Below are 20,227 nucleotides of genomic sequence, written 5' to 3'. Positions count from 1 at the left end.
TTGGATGGTTTCCATTTATTTTATGCATGAGTACTTTTCTTTTCAGTTTTTGTGAATATAATGTTTAGTTTTGATTTGTAGTTGCCCTGTTTTTTAAGCATGTTAAGCCCTTCCTATATCTGCTTGCTTTTGCCTGATACACATATAGGCTCAGACACATCATTAAAACAAACAAAAAAAAGAATTCTGTTTTCTTCCTTTACTTCCTCCTATTGTATGACTTTGATTTTTTGTTTTTTTTTTTTCTTTAACATCTTCATGTTTAGATCTGTATGCTGGCTTCTTTAAATGACTGCTTTCCAATTGTAGTTTCCTCCACCCTAATTCGTCTTTTTCTCTTTTCTCTCTTCTTTTTTTAATTTGAAGAAGCCCTTTCAGTATTTCTTTTAGAATGTGTTTAGTATTGCTGTATTCTTTTAGCTTTTGTTTCTTGGAGAAGTTCTTTATTTCCCCTTCTAATTTATATGATATTCTTTTTGGATATTCTAGGTTGCAAATTTTTTCCTTTCAGCACTTTAAATATATCTTGCCACTCTCTTCTGGTCGGCAGTGTTTCTGTAGAGAAATCAGCTGATAGCTTTATGGGGATTCCCTTTTATTTAAAGATTTGCTTTTCCTCCTGTTGCCTTTAAAATCCTCTCTTTAAATTTTGCCATTTTTATTATAGTATGTCTTGGTGTTGGCCTATTTGGGTTCAGCTTGTTTGGGACCCTCTGTGCTTCCTGTGTCTTGATATCAGTATGCTTTGGATTTGGAAAGTTTTCAGCCATAATTTCTTCAAATATATTTTCAATCCCTTTTTCTTTTTCTTTTCCTTTTGGAATTCCTGTTATGCGTTGATTGGCCTGCTTTATATTATCCCATAGGTCTCTTATATTGCTTTCATGTTTTTTCATTTGGTTTTCTGTCTGCTGTCCTGATTGGGTGATTTCCATTATTTTATCTTCCATGTCACTAATTTGTTCCTCTGCAATATTCATTCCGCTCTTTACTGCCTTAAGCTGTTTGTATCTCTGCAAATGAATTTTCTAGTTTATCTTGGCTCCTCATATTTTCTATTTCCTTTCTAAAGGAATCTTCATTACTGTTCATATCCTCTTTTAATTCCTTCAGTATTTACAACACCTCCCTTTTGAACTCAATGTCTGTCAGACTGCAGAGGTCTGTTTCATTGTTGACTGCTTTAGGTGAATTCTCCTGTTCCTTTAACTGGGAATGGTTTCTGTGCTTCTTCATCTTGCTTGTGTTTTTCTTTCTCTGTGAGTTCAGGGAAGCCAAACTGTAGTCTTATAAGGCTACTTCTATGCAAGAGTACCCCTTTATATTTTTGGGGGGGCTACTATTTATTTTTGGTGTGGGAGTTTGAATATTTGCTGTCTCTTTCTTCGGTGTGTGCAGGCTGTTGTTCCCAGGATGCTCAGTGTGTTTTCAGGGAGAAGGAGGCAATGGGTAGGGCCAGCAGTCAGTGCCTGGTTGTTGGGTTCTCAGTAGCAGCAAGGACCTGCAGGAAAATGGCACAGGCTACGCCTAGTTGCAGGGCCCTCCAGAGCCTGAGTCTCAGCACCTAGCCCCAACCCAAGCATCTCAGGCTGTGGTGTCTGGGCCAGTGGTTCAGATGGCCTGTGCAGCTATCACTCTGCTTTGCTGTTCTCAATCTAGCTGCTGTGCTTTTCTTGGTGACTCTGAGGTTCCGCCATGCCAACTCAGCCTGTCTTTCATCAGTTAGGTCGCTTCCCAGGAGGTGAATTCCTTTTCTGCTTTACAACTCCCTTGTGGGAATGCTAGTCCTGTCCTGATTCCTTTTCTCTTTTTTTCTTTTGTTCTACACAGTTATGTCAAGAGTTTCTTGCCCTTTTTGGAGGTTTAAGTACTTCTGCCAGCATTCAGTAAATGTTCTATGTGAGTAGTTTTACATGTAGATGTGTTTTTTTGATGTGTTTGTGGGAGAAGGTGTGTGTGACCTCTTACTCCTCTGCCATCTTGCTCCCCTGGTCCTGGACTTTTGATGGTAGGGAGTGTTTTTATGACATACTCAATTTCAGTGAATTTTCAGTTCAATTGATATATTTCTTCTTGATTCTGTTTCCAAAAACAGAATCATAAGTTGTCCATTTCTTCTTGGTTGTCAAATCTGTTGGCACATAATTGCTCATAGTATTCTTTTATGGCCTTTTGTATTTCTGCAGTATCAGTTGAGATGTCTCCTTTTTTCATTTATTTTGTTTATTTGGGTTCTTTCTTCTTGATGAGTCTGGCCAGAGGTTTGTCACTTTTGTTTACCCTTCCAAAGAACCAGTTCTTGATTTTACTGTTTTTGTTTTTAAATCTCTATTTTACTTATTTTCTTTCTCATCTATATTATTTCCTTCCTTTTGCAGATTTTAGGTTTTGTTTGTTCTTTTATGAATTCTTTTAGGTGGTGGGTTAAGTTGTAGATTTGAGATTTTTGTTCTTTTTTGAGGAAGGACTGTATTGCTATGAACTTTCCTCTAAGCACTACGTTTGTGGCATCCCATAGATTTTGAATGGTTGTGTTTTCATTATCATTTGTCTTGGGTATTTTTTAATTTCCCTTTTGATTTTCTTATTGACCCATTGGTCTTTAGTAGCATGTTGCTTAGTCTCCACGCGTGATTTTTCCCTCATTTCTTTTCCTGTGGTTGATTTCTAGTTTCATGCTATTGTGGTCAGAGAAGATGCTTGAAATAATTTCTATACTCTTATATGGTCAGTATTAGAGAATGTTTCATGGGCACTTGAAAAGAATGTATTCTCTGTTTTGTTTTTGTTTTCTTTTGCTTATAACATCCTAAAAATATCAATTACATCTAATGGTTCTATTGTGATGTTTAGGATCTTTGTTCCCTTACTGATTACCTGTCTAGAGAATCTGATGTGAGTGGGGTTTTAAAGTCTGCTTCTATTACTGTATTCCCCCAAATATCTCCTTTTATGTCTGCTGGTATTCTATGCATTTGGGTCCTCCTGCATTAGAGACATATATATTGACAAGTGTAATATATTCTTCTTGAATTGATCATTGTATAATTTGTGTCCTTTTTTACCTTTGTTATGGCCTTTTTTTGAAAGTTTAGTTTGTCTGATATGAGTATGGTGATCCTTACATTCCTGTCATTTCCATTTGCATGAAACATCTTTTTCCATCCTCTTACTTTCAATTTATATGTATCCTTTGCCCTAAAGTGAATTTCTTTAGGCAGAATATTATTGAATCTTGTTATTTTTTTTTAATCTAGTCTGCCACTCTATGTCTTTTGATTGGAGCAGTCATTGACATTTAAGATAACTACTGATAAATATGCATTTATTGCCATTTTAAACCTTGTTTTGCAGTTGATTCTATGTTTCTCTATCTCCTTTTTTTTTTTTTTTTTTTTTTTTTTTTGGTCCCCTGCCATTGGGTGATTTCCTTTTATTTTATGCTTGTATCCTCTTCTTTTTAGTTTTTGTGAATGTAATGTTTGGTTTTGATTTGTGATTGTCCTGTTTTTCAAGTATGTTAACCCCTTCCTACATCTGTCAGCTTTAGCCTGATAGTTAGATAGACTCAAACACAGTCTAAAAAAAAAGAGTCTAGATTTCCTTACACTTCTTCTCATTGTATGATTTTGATGCTCTTTTTTTCATCTTCATGATTACCCTTTTGCTGTTCCTTGTTTTTATCATAACTTTTAAAAATTGTTTTTATTTTTATTTTTATTTTCTTTTAGATCTGAATACTGCTTATTCTACTCCCCAGCCTTTAATGCTCCACTCTGTTAGACCCCTCAGGCTGTCTCCACACAGCCAACCCTAGTCCTCTCCCTGGGACTGACCTCTGAAGCCTGAATCTCAGCACTCAGCCCCTGCCCAGCTGTATCAGGCTGTGGTGTCCTGGGCAGTGGTATTGATTGTCTGTGCAGCTCTCTCTCAGCTTTGCCCTAGTCTGGGTGTCGAGATTTTCTTCCAGGCTTTGAGGTCACCCTCTGTTCTGGATAATCTCCCCATCAGTTTGATAGCCTTCCAGGGTTTGGATTCCATTCCTCTTTCACAGCTCCCTATGAGGAGTCCTGGTCCTGTCTTCTTGCCTTTTTTTCTTCTCTTCTCTCTCTTTTTTCCTTTTGTTCTGCCCTGTTATGTGGAGAATTTCTTATCCCTTTTGCAGGTCTAAGATCTTCTTAGAGTGTTCAGTAGATGTTCTATGTGAATTGTTCTACAGGTTGATGGTTCTTTTTGATGTGTTTGTGGGAGAAGGTGAGCACCATGTCTTACTCCTCTGCTCACAATCTCTGTCTTTTAATTGGTACATTTAAGTCACTGACATTCAAAATTTTTGATATAATTTAATTAATGTTTACCATATTGATTATTGCTTTGTATTTGTTGTTCTGATTCTTTGTCTTATTTTTGTCTTCCACTCTTTTTCTGCTTTTTGAGGTTTTAACTGAGCATTTCATATAAACCATTTTTCCTTCTTTTTAGAATATCAGTTATACTTCCTTTTTACTTATTTTTAATAGTTGCCCAAAAGTTTGCAATATATATTTATAGTTAATATAAGTGTACTTTCAAATAACACTGTATTACTTCACAGGTAGTGTAGGTACATTTTAATAACAAGATAATCTTAATTCCCCCATCCAGTCCCATTGTTGTCATTTATTTCACTTATACTTAATCATACATAAACATATATGATATATATAAGTATACATGTGCATATAGGTATATATAATATAAATATTATATACTTATATACATAAGCATATGTGATCAATACATTGTTACTATTTTAATATATTTTTATCTGTTAGATCAATACATTGTTACTATTTTAATATATTTTTAATAGTAAAAAATGTTTTCATTTTTACCTTTATTTATTTTTTCTCTGATGCTTACACATATTTATTTAGATCCTAGTTTCTGATCTATATTATTTTACTTCTTTCTAAAGGACTTCATTAGACGTCTTTTAACATTTCTTACAAGGTACGTCTACTGGCAACAAATTCTACTTTTAGTTCATCTGAGAAAGTTCCATATATTTTATTTTGAAGGGTAATTTCACAGTGTATATAATTCTAGGTCGGTGTTTTATTCTCACAACACTTTAAAATATTATTTACTGAAATATCTTCTTGCTTGCATGGTTTCTGAGGAGAACTTGAATGTAATATTATCTTTGTTCTTCTATAAGTAATATGTTTTTTCCCTCTACCTTATTTCTAGATTTTACTTGATTTTTGATTTTTGGAATTTGAAATGATACATCCAAATGTAAAATTTTGGGTGTTTATTGTGCTTTGATGTGCTCTTAGCTTCCAAGATCTGTGGTATGGGGTTGACAATAATTTGGAAAAATTCATTCTTACTTCGTTATATTTTTCTTTTTCTGTCATTCTCATTATGTGTATATTACAGCTTTTATAGTTATTACACAGTCTTGGATATTCTGTAATTTTTGTTAGGCTCTGTTTTCTTTCCTTTTTGATTTTTAAGATTCTATTGATGGATCCTCTAGCTCAGAGATTCTTTCTTCAGTTGTGTTCAGTGTATTAATGAAGTGTGTCAAATGTACCATCAAAAGCATTCTTTATTTCTGTTATACTGCTTTTTGTCTCTAACATCTCCTTTTAGTCCTTTTTCAGGATTTCCATCTGCTTACATTGTTTATCTATTCTTGTGTGCTCTCTATTTTATCTATTAAAGACTTTAGTACCTCTTTTTCAAAGTACTATTAGGAAAATTATCTTGAATATATATATATATATATATTTTTTTTTTTGGTCTTTTGAGAGCCTCACCCACTGCATATAGAGGTTCTTAGGCGAGGGGTCAAATCCGGCTGTAGCTTCTGGCCTATGCCACAGCCACAACAACACCAGATCCCAGCTGTGTCTGTGACCTACACCACAGCTCATGGCAATATTGGATACTTAACCCACCCAGAAAGGTCAGGGTTCAAACCGTGTCCTCATGGATACTAGTCAGATTCGTTTCCACTGAGCCATGATAGGAACTCCTTAAATAATCTTATTGTTTTTGCATAGTCATGGCTTAGATGGCCATTTTATTTATTTATTCTTGGATATCAATTCATAAATTCAATACGTATCTATTAATGCCTCTTCCATTTTTAGATATATGTGGTATTCAAAGGTAAAGTTAAGATACTCTTAACAAACTTGAACAAGTAAAGATGACATATCAATTTTATGAAACTAATAAAAAATACAATAGAAACAAAGAAAATTAAATTTGCCAGTGTAAATTATGTAAATAATTTAGAATGTTAAAGAAATTTCTGCAGAAGAAAATTAATAAATAGTTATTTCCAGAAATAGAAATTTTCTTTGTGCTGAAAACAGTAACAAATTTTCCTTTGATATAAAAATTTTGTTGAGTTCTGTGGGACAGGAGTTTGCTGGGTAGTACTAATATACTTAAAAGATTTTACTATTAAGCAAAGTAATTTGGAATGGATGTGGTAGCTAAGGGGTAGATACAACATTATAAAATTGCCTGACAATTATATTATCTGGCAGTTCAAAAGTTAGATTGAAAAAGGTGCTATCTTCAAAAATATCAGTTCAGAAGTTAAAACCAAAACTATAATTGAGGTGATGATGGATGATCTACTTGGGAGCAGTGGACTTACATTCTAAGGGGCAAATATTATAACAAATAGTGATACATTAAGGTAAACATAAACCCACAATATTAGTAATACATTGAACATAGGCAGTGAACAATAGAATATTATCAGATATCATAACACAATTTCTATGACATTTTATGAACATTTAATACTTATTTTCACTCATAGTTATAATAACTTCTGATAGAATTAGTAGTACATTTTCTAATTCACTTTTAATTGAAAATTAATTTCTCTGTTAGAAATTGGACAACATATGTGTCATTAGTTACTGAGCTGATAAATCCCTCTTAATACATATGAAGAAAATCGAGATATGAAAACTGATAAACATTCCTATGTGCCTGGTAGCTGTCCAAGTGCTTAAAATGCATACAAATATTATGAAGTAAGTGAAATCATCTTAATTTATGGGGAAGACAGAGGCTTAGTTTAAAGGGAATGTTAAAAAATATATATATTTTGTGACTCCAAATCACACAGTTCTTTTTGTTTCTTTTTGTTTGTTTTGTCATTACACACTCATTGTGCCTGCATCTAATGCTCTATTTTAGTCATTAATGATTTATGCAAGAGGAATGGATATGTTACTATAAGCAGCACAAATTATGAAGAAGTAAATAAATTAATGGACAATTATCAAAGCAATTGAAAGAAAAAAATGAAAACCTATGCAGGAGGTTGTTTGTTGTCACCAGTGGAGAAAAAGATTCAACCATACTCTTCTTTTAAAAATAATCTACGGGTATTTGTGTTTACATAGCAAAAGCCTGTAATCTGCAACTTTATTTGGGTTTTACAGATGTGGAATACTCTTGACCAGATGACAACCCTTCTTTTGCCATGTAAGGACACTTTTAATAATTGCCATTATCAGAATCCTCCACGTATACAAAAAAAGGGCAATGATTATATAAATTGAAAATTTCAGCAAAGGCACGTGTAAAATGTGCAGCATAAATAAGAAAACTTCATCTTCCAAAAGCCAAGCGTATTTTCACTTCAACAGCTCAGAAGTTAGTTGGATGGTTTTTTTGTTTGTTTGTTTGTTTTTGTTTTTAAATGAAATTGGTGTTTATTTGGTATGGAATGAAGCTAGCCTAGAGTCGTTGGAATAATGATTTTGTGTTTGTAACAGCCCCAAAATAAAAGATTCCTCAATGTTCCAGCTATTACAGGCCCTTTTTGAGAAATGATTCAGTCTTGCTTTATAGTTTAAGAGGTTGTGCATAGATTTTATAAAAATAAATTTTTTGCTGGAGCACTGAGGAAGCATTCTATTCATACCCTAAATAAGAAATTTGAGTTGAATGTTACTATTGTCAATCATCTTGCAATGGTCATGTCATTTTTCACCCTGGAAAAAACAGTATTCTGGCAGTTTATCTTTGGGTGAGCTTCTCTCCATCTGGCCCTCCTAAGTCTTTACTTTTCAGATCCTGAGAGAAAGAAAATTCACCAGAAAAGTCTTGAAAAATCAACATAGATAGTATTTAACTTACTTTTAAAATTACTTTCTTTTTTAAAGTAAAAAAATAAAAATCCTCTTTGATATGTCTTTTGGAATTCTGCAAATTTCACACACTGCCTTAAAAAACAAACTAATTTAGGAAATAAGAAAAATAAAGTAATTCCTCTGATAACAGTCTAGGAATTCCAAAAAGATTGACATATAAGAAAAAGCGCTTATTCAAATAACTTTTATTTTTAACTATGACCAGAGTCCTAAGAAATCTCAGTCACTTAAAAATGTAAATTGAGCTATGTTAATTATTTAAATATGAAAAAAATTAAAATAATAAAAATATTTAATCTATAACCAGTCTGAATGAAAAAGTAGAATACCTCAAATGTGAAAACAAAATAATAAATAAAAAATAAATTTGACAAGTAAACATTTAAAAAAACATAGTATAAATGTAAACAATTGAAAGTTAATATGAAAATTCATATATATATAAGTTAATTTTAGAATTAATTTACAAAATATAAGTACATAAAAAAATCTAAGTACAGAAATAAAACTATTTGATCAGGTAATTTTCAAAAGTAGAGGTAAAATCATAAGTAATTATCCATACAGTCATTATTTTCCCAACCCAACAATCAACCACTTCTATCCAGAATACAGCTACTAAGCTCCAGTATATTTTAAGCAATAAGCATGTAAACACATTTATGCTCATTTGTAATGAATTAAATAAAAATTTAATAATAAAATAAAACTACATCTAATAGGACGAAACACAGAACCATATTTCATAAAATGAAGGAAGGATCATCAATATTTTCAGAAAATGTTCACTGAAAACTAAATTGTTACAAATTTTCCTCAGAAAAAATCATCACATTTTATGTCACCTTAAAGAAGTGAGAATTTACCTCTATTTATGTAAGGTATACAATAGATTTTCACAGCTCTACTTTACTCCTGCAAAATTATCACTTTTTGTGAGTTGCTTCTTGATATTGTTTTAATAAGCTTTGGGCAAAAAAAAAACAAGTTACCAGATTGAAACTGCTCTAAAATCATTCTCTGACTAGCCATCACAGGATGCATCAGATCAGTGGAAAACACTTCTTCCTGGTGTCTCTATGTCAATTATGAGCAGATATCTCAAGAAGTTGAGATAAAATTCTAAGCCAAATAATCTCGCTCTTTACCAATTATTATCTTGGCTACCTAATGGGAAAAATTTCCCCTTGGTAATGCCAGATAACTACCTTAAAATAAACACACAAATCAACCTATTTTATATATTAATAGGCTAAAACATTATCCTTTGATTTATCCAGCCTAGACAAGATACATTTGCATCCAAATAAGTATAAGCAGAAATTCTAATAAAATCTAGTTAAATTTCTGTTTATAATTCTATTGTCGCCAAATTGTTGTTTTGTATGTATGCTTGTGTTTAATTAATGCTCATTTCCGTAATTATGTTAATTAGTATATGAGAATATTTGCTGATCCCAGTATCCTACTATGAAATAGGTTATTTTGAGATTTTCAAAGTTAAATACATCTTACACATCTATTCTAGGATATTAATTATTCCTAACACAATCAATACTTACATTTTAACTCTGATAAAAACAAGTTATAAAGTGAAATGTATCCCATTACAGATTTGTTTCATGTAATGAAACAAAGTTAAGTTACTTTAAAGAAGAAAATGAGACTTCTATTGAGAAGCTTATCCAGCTAAACATAAGAAAGTGTTCTAATTTCCAGAAAAATAGAAATGAGAGATGGGAACATGGTCTTGAGTTCAGAAAGCCACTCTTTCAATTTCCTTCTCTTGGGGAGTAATGTCAAAATTTTACACCCCATATCTGATTTATTCATCTTTTTCAGCAGCCTGAGCTGTTAGTTTCTGTGAGCATATGGTGAACAATGGCATGCTATGTTTAAATAAGCACAATTTAAACAAATATTCAGAAGAAACTAGAAACATTCACTCTCAGTTCACATCACCAGATAATAAATCACTATCCTTATTTTCAGCAGGTATCCACTCCTGCTATCGTAAAGAATGAGTGTGGCACACCAAGTAGCACAAATATGGTGGTCTCCACCTAGTCCTGTGGAAGGTAGTTTTCAAAAAGTGATTATTGAAACTGATCATCTACTGCCAAGTATCTTTTTCAATATATATCAAAGAACACAATTAGAAAAAAAATTGGAAGTAGGCACAACAAATGTTAACATTATTTTATAAATATTTGTTTTCTCTTTCTGAATCCTACTTTCTTTTTATAATGGCTTGGAATTACTAATTATTGAGGAATGGGATACTAAAGCTTTACTTTTAAAAAATATAAGATATTTTGGTTGGATTTTGATTTTGTTTTCATTATGTTAACTATATTATAAACAGGGCACTAATTCTGAATAAGAGATGAGGTAACAGGACTAAGAGGAGACTAGAGCAAAATGGGGAAGAGGATCCATAAACAAGTTAGAAAAGTCAATTTGGCACTCTTTGTTGAATGGCTTAAATACAGGTGATATGCATGCCTTGGGTTGGACATAGCAATCTTGTTTTAAGTACTAATAGTTTAAATTTAAAATTTAGAGAAATATCTATAATCTCTTCTAATGAAGGGCCCTTAAATTATGAGGAAGACAGGTGGCTAAGTGAATGATTTGGTATGATTTGGGAAATTTTCTTTTTCCATTACCATTTAAATTGGAGCTTAGCAAAGCTCATTGAGAGAGTAGAAGAGAGAAAGTTTATACCCTACAATTTTTGTGTTTTTATTTTTCTCCCTCACACATGCATTCTCATTATGCTGGTCTTTTCTCTTTTAATTCCCTATCAAGAAGCAGAAAGCTGTCTAGCACAGTTAACAATAACACACACACACACACACAGTTGAAAAAAAAATTCAACTTCATAGACTTTATTTTTAGAATACAGCAAGCATTTTAGCTACCTCGTAGTCAGTTCCACTTTAATGCAGTCAACTGATGATAGTGTGAACCAGTTTGTGTAAGACCAGTATTAACACATTTATAAATATACCTGCCTAGGTTAGGAAAGGATTGATAACCCCACATTTTTCCTAGCTTATTTGTCTATGTAAATAAGCAAACATATATTTACACACACATATATTTTTCTCTATTTTAGGATTAGAGATTATCTATGTCTTTCTACGCTGTATGAACAGATGACCTATTTGCATATTATCACAGCTGAAACAGTGCTATGGATCTATGTGTCCTTCGATCTGGTGCCTATGTGAAGCTCTTCCTCCATTCACTGATAGATTCATTGTGGAGGTCCAATATTTCACCCTTATAATTTATAGGTAAGATATTCAGATTGTTTTCAAATAAAATTAATTCTCCACTACTACATGACATTGATAGAGAAAGGTGAATAACACCAGAACTACGTAGTACCTAAATTTAAACTAGATAGCACATTTGTGTGAGCAAATGTGTGTCAAAAATCTCTAAAAGATTGGTGTAGCCTAAGAATTCAGTTTTTCCTCTTGATCTTTCCTTTCCTTCTCGTCTTATTTCCTTCCATTGTTCCTCGCCTCTGTTCCTCCCTTTCTTAAGTATAGCAACTTAGCAGTATCTTTGAATCAAAATGTAGCAATTATTTTCAGACTTAAAAATTGCTAGTCCAATATTTTGACCATATGGAAGATATGTTGTTCTATCATTAAATTAATTATCTGTTCACAAAATTAAACTTACAGAATTTTTCATTAATTCAAGAATACCATCTGTATGTTTAAAGCTTGTATGGCAGAAACATGAGATCCTGGAAAATGAACTAAAGGAACTAATAATTAATAAACGAATGGTTATGATTTCAGCTTTATATGCATTTAGTATTCTTCAAAGTTGTTACATTATTGTAAATTTATAACGAAATCATAACATTCTAACAATAATGAAATGTCAGGTTTTTTATAATTCTGAAGCCAAAATGAATATATACTGACTAAATAATACAGATTAGTTTTAATTACTTATGAACATAGTGAGTGGTAACAAATATTACCTCTGATTGCTTAACATTATAGTATATATTTTTCTCATAAATACTATAACTTTAAAAATGTTAAAGAAGGGAGTTCCTACTGTGGCTCAGCAGTTAATGAACGTGACTAGCATCCATGAGGATACAGGTTCAATCCCTGGCATCGCTCAGTGGGTTGAAGACCCAGCGTTGCCATGAGCTGTGGTATAGGTCACAGACATGGCTGGGATCCTGCTTTGCTGTAGACCTGCTGCTATAGCTCTGATTCAACCCCTAGCCTGGGAATCTCCATATGCCGCAGGTTCAACCCTAAAAAAAAAAAAAAAAAATGCCCAAAAAAGTGGTAAAGAAATGACAGCAAATAGTTCAAACAGAAAAAAATTATGGTGGAGTATTATTTAAGTTGCATAGGTATATACAAAAACAATAAAAGGAAACAAACTCCTTGCAAACTGAAGAACTTTAGAACAAGATAGGAGACATGCAAAAGAAGAATGTCATATTTTTAGAAGATTGAAAGGCTAAAAGAACAAAATTTTAGAAAATAGAATATTCACACAAAGGTATCATGCATACTTAATGGATAAAATATGATATACCTAACAGTTATATTTAATCTTTCATATTAAATGGGAATGTGAAGCATATTTGGAAATTCAGTTTTATAAGTGGAAATGTAAATGTACCTAAATGCTATATTACACCAAGTATAACCAATAAAACAGACACAATCATAGTAGACATACAAGACTATGCTAACTATAAAGTTACCTTTACCTGTTGTTTTATTGTTTTATTATTATATTATCTTTTATTATGTATGATTAAGTAACCTATTATTATATTAAACACTTATTTGTTTACTTATAGTTTTACTATATCTATTTCTCTCCCTTTTTCAACCTAGTTTTTAAAGGTATGATATCACTGATATGTGGACAAGTAAAATATTAATATTAATAATAACTTTTCTGAAATATCTATGATGGTGTCATTTTTTGTACTTGCAAAGACACTCAGTAAGCAGAGATATATGCCACAATTTTTCAGCAAGTTTAACTTGAGAACATGTTCAGAAATGTACATTACTTTTTAAAAGAAGAATTAATAATTTGAAAGAAAAAAGCTATAATTTAAAAATATGGTGTAATAATAACAAATATTAATGGGCACCAATTTTTATATTAGGAGACATTATAGTAAGTAAATAAGTGCTGATTTATTGTGCTATGTTAAAGACATAAAATAATGATATTTAAATTATAAATCACTGAGGATGGCAAAATTAAATTTTTTGTAGTAGTTATAAAATGGAATAATAATGTAAACTCAAATCTACTGCATCAAAGATTGAGAAGAAAACACTAGGATTAAAATGGCAACAAATATAAATTACTTTGAAATACTTCAAAAAAGCAAGTAACAGTGCAATGTAGTAGAAATTAAGGCTCAAATCAAATTATCTAAACATCAGATAGAACTTAGATCTCAAATATATCCCAGAGCTCATCAAGTATAAATTTGAATTTTATTAGAAAATTTGGGTATATAGGGAGCATGCAACTAACAGAAACAGGTAGCTGTGGTTACCATAATGGGAAACAGAGTTGAATAGTAATCAGCATGTTTTGCTAAATTAGAGATGTTTTATGTTATTGGGAAATTGATATCAAACACCTTCAGACTGAAGAGCTGGACCACTTCCAGAAGTCTTAGTGATTTATATAAATGGAAAATCTCTAATTATTTTTAACAAAAGATCACAGATTTAATTAATTCTCAATTTAACATCCAGAGTCTTTTTAATAAGGGAGAATATGTTAATATGAGGAATTATCCTGCTAGGAAATATCCTGCCAAAACTTACATTCTAAGTTTTCTTCCTGGCCTTTCCCAAAGGGCCAACTATTTAACAGTGTGTGCATTCAGGAAACATAATTATATGGGAAACAAGAAAAACATATTTTTGGGGTTGTTGGACATTGGCTCAGAATGACAATAATTCTTGGAAACCCAAAAGTCATTTAGGTTCACCAGTTAGAAATTTTTAGAAATCAGGAGATAAATGGAGTTTGGGCTTGGTCTGTCTCTTGGTGGACTCACTGGCTTTCTTATCTTCCCTGTGACTATTCTCCAATTCTGGAATGCACAGTTGGAACAGATTTACCCAACTCTAAGCATAACCTGTACATTGTTTTCCAAGACCATGAAGTAAAGGCTATTAGAATATGAAAGATCAAATAGAAAACCTTAGAATTATCTTTATCTAATCTACCAACACATTAAAACAAAAATACATTTCTTGAGTTTCTGAAGAGGTTAATCCCATCATAATTAATTCTCAATGATGCCAAATACTATCAAATTTGAAATCTTGTAGTTTTTAACTTAGTATTCATATCTAGTGGCAATTTGAATACATTTTTATGTTATATGGACTATGAATCAATGTTTACTTTTTTGCATATAGGGACCCAAGTTGGCCATAATACTACGTTCAAAAGACTATTCTTTTATGCTGAATTCCTTTGTTATTTGTCAAAGTCAATTTATTGAAAAAAATGTGTCCTTCTGAACACTATATTTTGTTGCATTGATAGATTTTATTTTTTAGAACAATTTTATAGAAAAACTGAGAAGGTAGAGGGGTCACACATACATTCACTCAGTGTCTCATTAATATCTTATATTGGTGTGCTGCATATCCTATGATTAAAGAACCCAATATTAATTTTGATACATTATTATTAACTGAACCCCATCATTTATTGTAATTTTCTTAGCTTTGCACAAGACTTTTTCTATTCCAGGACCCCATCTAGTACACTATACTACCTTAAGTCATCATGTCTCTGTAGACTCCTCTGGGCTGTGAAAATTTCTCAGACTTTTCTTGTTTTTGATGATCTTGACAGTCTTGAGGAGTAATAATCTGGTATTTTGCAAGATGCTCCTATATTGAAATCTACCTGATATTTTCTCTTGATTAGACTGGTGTTATGGGTTGAGGGAGAAAGACCACGAAGGCAAAGTGAGATTTCTGACTCATCATAACAAAGGTGGACACTAGCAATATGATTTATGCTACACATGGATCTAGGTCATCAGGCTGATGTCGTTTTTGTCAGAATTCTTCACTGTAACATTAAGCATTTTGATCACTTTTCCATTCTGTACTTGTGAGAAGAAAGTCAGTATTCACAGGCCATAGTTAAAAAGGGAGTTCTATAGTATCCCCTACTTAAAGGGCAGAGTATCTACATAAATTATTTGGCATTCTTCTACACTAGAGATTTTTTTCTTTCCCCCATTATTTATATTCAAATATGTATCAACATTAGTATCGATTCATGGATTTCTGTTATATTTTGGCATACTAGACACACTTGGTTTTGTTTTGCAAATTGTCCCAACTTTGGCCATTAGAAACCCTTCCAGGTGGCTTCTGTGTCCCTTTGACATGTGCTTTTCAATGCCTTTTTGGAGGTTAAACTATGTTTAAGTATCTTCATCATAGACTTTGATCTTGCCATATTTAACATGACCACTAATCACATTTTTAATTTTTACAACCATATTTTGTTTTATAATTTTCTTTTTAAAATTATTTCTCTTTTCATTAAATTTATCTAATCTGAGGTCCTATCTTTATCTTTTTACAATGTTAGGCATGCTAGTTTTATATTCACTCTATTTTTTAAAATTAATCAATTATTTTTTTGTCTTTTGTCTTTTTAGGTCCACACTTGCAGCATATGGAGGTTCCCAGGCTAGGGGTCCAATGGGAGCTACAGCTGCTGGCCTATGCCACAGCCACAGCAACTCAGGATCCAAGGTGTGTATTTTGGGTTTTGTTCTTGCTTTTTTATAGGTTTATTTCTTGATATTGTTTTAAATCATTTAAGGTAAGCCTATCTCATCAGACATCATGTTATTCATTTATAGTTTCCTCATTTTTCAGTTGTAGATGTGTTTCTACAGTATGGTATTTTGCTTGTTTCTGTCAGAGTCCAAGAAATTTTACAAGTCCTGAATCAGTTTTTGTAGTAATTCTTTGGATGCCTATTCCATCACTTTCTGTATAAATGTTAAACTCTAATTATAAAATTCATTTATATTTGTTTCAGATTTAAGGCTTTAATTCCTCTCAAAGGAGTAAGTTTTTAAAACACAATCTCACAGATATATGATAAACATTATTATCATAGCCCTAGTTAAGGATGGGCTGAGGATATAGCTTCATCTGCTAATTTAGCAAACTTTTTTATTAATTGAAGTATAGTGATGTACAATTTTTTTTTTTTTGTCTTTTTTGTTGTTGTTGTTGTTGTTGCTATTTCTTTGGGCCGCTCCCGCGGCATATGGAGATTCCCAGGCTAGGGGTCGAATCGGAGCTGTAGCCACTGGCCTAAGCCAGAGCCACAGCAACGCGGGATCCGAGCCGCGTCTGCGACCTACACCACAGCTCACGGGCAACGCTGGATCGTTAACCCTCTGAGCAAGGGCAGGGACCGAACCCGCAACCTCATGGTTCCTAGTCGGATTCGTTAACCACTGCGCCACAACGGGAACTCCAGTGATGTACAATATTATATAGTTGCAGATGTACAATATGATAACTTACAATTTTTAAAGGTTATACTACATTTATAGTTATAAAATATTGATATACAATATATAGTTATAGCTTATTTTACACATAATACTTAATTCCTTATTCCCACATTATCCCCCTCCCCTTCCTTCTCCCCATTGGCGATCACTAGTTTCTTCTCCATATCTGTGAGTCTGCTTCCTTTTTTTTATATTCACTTGTTTGTTGTATTTTTAGATTCCATTTATGTGATATCATACAGTATTTCTGTTTGTCTTTTATGCCTGAGTAGTATTCCACTGTGTGTATATATGTATGTGATATGTATATGTGTGTGTGTGTGTCTATACATCTTCTTTATTCATCTGCTGATGGACACTTATGTTGCTTCCATATCTTGACTACTGTAAATAATGCTGCCATGAACACTGGGGTGCATGTATTTCTTTGAGTTAGTAAGTGTTTTTTTCTTTTCTTTTTTTTTTTTTTTTTTTGGTCTTTTTGCCTTTTCTAGGGCCGCTCCTGCGGTATATGGAGGTTCCCAGGCTAGGGGTCTAATTGGAGCTGTAGCCACTGGCCTACGTCAGAGACACAGCAATGCAGGATCCGAGTCGCAAGTGCAACCTACACCACAGCTCACGGCAATGCCAGATCCTTAACCCACTGAGCGAGGCCAGGGATGGAACCCGCAACCTCATGGTTCCTAGTCGGATTCGTTAAGTACTGTGCCACGACAGGAACTCCAGTAAGATTTTTTTTTAATAAATATAAATAGAAGTGCAACTGCTGTATCATACAGCAGTTCTATTATTGTTTTTTGAGTAGCCCCTATACTGTTTTCCACATTGGCTGCACTAATTTACATTCTCACAAACAGTGTAGGAGTATAATTTTTTCTCTATATCCTCACCAATATTTGGTATTTGTGTTTTGTTTTTGTTTTGTCTTTTGTCTTTTGTCTTTATAGGGCCGCACCCAGGGCATATGGAGGTTCCCAGGTTAGGGGTCCAATCGGAGCTACAGCTGGCAGCCTACTCCACAGCGACAACAACACCAGATCTGAGCAGCATTTGCGACCTACACCACAGCTCAGGGCAGCACTGGATCCTCAACTCACTGAGTGAGGCCAGAGATGGAACCAGCAACCTGAAGGCTCCTACTCGGATTTGTTTCTGCTGTGCCACGATGGGAACTCCTGTATTCCTTGAATTATAGTTTGTTTGGTTTTTTTTTTTTCTCCAGAAATATACCCAGGAGTAGGATTGCCAGATCATATGGTAACTCTATAGTTTTTAAGAAACCTCCACTCTGTTCTCCATAGTGATAATACCAATTTACATTCCCACAAACATTGTAGGAGTGTTCTGTTTTCTCCACACCCTCTCTAGCATTAATTATTTGAGGAATTTTGATGATGGCCATTCTGACTGGTGTGAGGTGATAACTCATTGAAGTTTTGAGTTGTATTTCTCTAATAGTTAGCAATGTTCATTATTTTTTCATGTGCCTATTGTACATCTATCTGTCTGGAGAAATTTCTATTTAGATCTTCTGCCCCCTTTTTTGATTGGGTTATTTTTAAATTATTATTGAGTTCTATGAGCTGTGTGCATATTTTGCAAATTAATCCCTTGTCAGTCACATGATTTCCAAATGTTCTCTCTCATTCTGTAGATTTTTGTTTTGTTTTGTTTATGGTTTCCTTTGCTGTTCAAAAGCTTTGAAGTTTAATTAGGTCCCATTTGCTTATTTTTGGTTTTATTTGCGTTGCTCTAGGAGCTGGATATAAAAATTACCACAATTTATGTCAAACAGTGTTCTGCCTATGTCTTCCTCTAGGAATTTTATAATATCTGGACTAAACATTTAAGTCTTTACCATTTTGAGTTTATTTTTCTATCTGGTATTAGAAATTGTTCTAATTTTATTCTTTTACATGTAGTGGTCCAGTTTTCCTAGCGCCACTTAATGAAGAGACTGTCTTTTCTCCATTGTATATTCTTGCCTTCTTCATCATAAATTAAGTGACCATAAGTGCGTGTTACTTCTAATTTCTTTTTTATGTTGTGGGGCAGTACTTCAAAGTTTCAAGAATGCCACTTCTCTCTCTTTATTTTTTTGTAAAGGAATAAAGTCCTCCCAACGGTCTCATCAGTCAGATTCTATGGTTTACAAACCCATGCTCTTCTCAGGACATTAGTTCTTCTTTGGTTTTGAGTTCCTTCTCTATTTTTAGCGCATGTTATTTCATTTTCTTTATTTTTAACTATAATACAGATGCAGTGTTTTTTTTTTTTTCTTTTTAGGGCTGCACCCGCAGCATATAGAAGTTCCTGGACTAGGGGTTGAATCAGAGCTACGGCTGCTAGTATACGCCACAGCCACAGCCACAGCCACAGCAACACCAGATGTGAGCAGCGTTTGCGACCTACACCACAGCTCAGGGCAGCGCTGGATCCGAGCTGCATCTGCCACCTATACCACAGGTCACAGCAATGCTGAATCCCCAACCCACTGAGCAAGGTCAGAGATTGAACCAGCATCCTCATGGATACCAATCAGATTCATTTCTGCTGTGTCACAACAGGACTCCTGATTTCATTTTTGATGTTTGACTGCTGACATCTTTCAAGCCAAGACTTTCTCATATACCTCTTTCCCCAAATCTTAGCAAGCTCATTTAAGATTCCCTGACTCTATCCATTACCTTTGGTGAAAAGCAAACCATGCAAAATCTGGGACCATGAATGGGAACTTTAAAATGGAAGTCAACCCCATAGCCACCATAAAACTGCAAGCCATTTGTCCCTCTTTGTTCAAATAAGCCAATTTTGTACCTTTGTGTAAGTTTAGCTTGCGTGCTAAGGAACCCTAAAAATACTAGTAGTAAGTCTCTATATACCTCTTGGTACATAGAGAGGGATCATCTATGTCAATATCTGAACCAAATTTTATACTGGGAGTTGATCTTCCCTCCCTCACGTAACTATAAGACACTAACCCATGTGTAGCTGAGGAGCAACTTTTACATTAATTTATATTGTGTCAGGGGTGCTGGTTATTCCATCATCTTGTTAGATTTCAATGTACAAATACTTTTAATTGAACTGTTACTTTCAGACAAGTAAACAATATGTTATAGTGCACTGCATTCATTGTGTTAACAGAAAAAAACAAGATAATATAGCATATAGTCAACATTATAAAACAACCACTCTCCTCCATTGTTGATTGGATGGCAAATTTCCTTCCTGGAGCCAATTTGTTAACACTTGAAAGACACTGAGAAACACAGAATGGATAGGAGAAAAAAATACTCACAACTGAACAAGGAGAAGGAAGTCACTAGGTCCCAAAATATTTTTTAAAATTTCTCTTTAACTTTAAAAAATAAAATTTAAAGATTAATAATGTCTAAGGAACATTTTTAGTTACATACTAAAAACAGATGTCATAACTGAGTTTAGT

The sequence above is a fragment of the Sus scrofa genome, chromosome 4 (assembly GCF_000003025.6).
Source record: "Sus scrofa isolate TJ Tabasco breed Duroc chromosome 4, Sscrofa11.1, whole genome shotgun sequence".
In the NCBI taxonomy this organism is placed as follows: Eukaryota; Metazoa; Chordata; class Mammalia; order Artiodactyla; family Suidae; genus Sus; species Sus scrofa.
Note: the sequence above shows the minus strand (reverse complement) of the source record.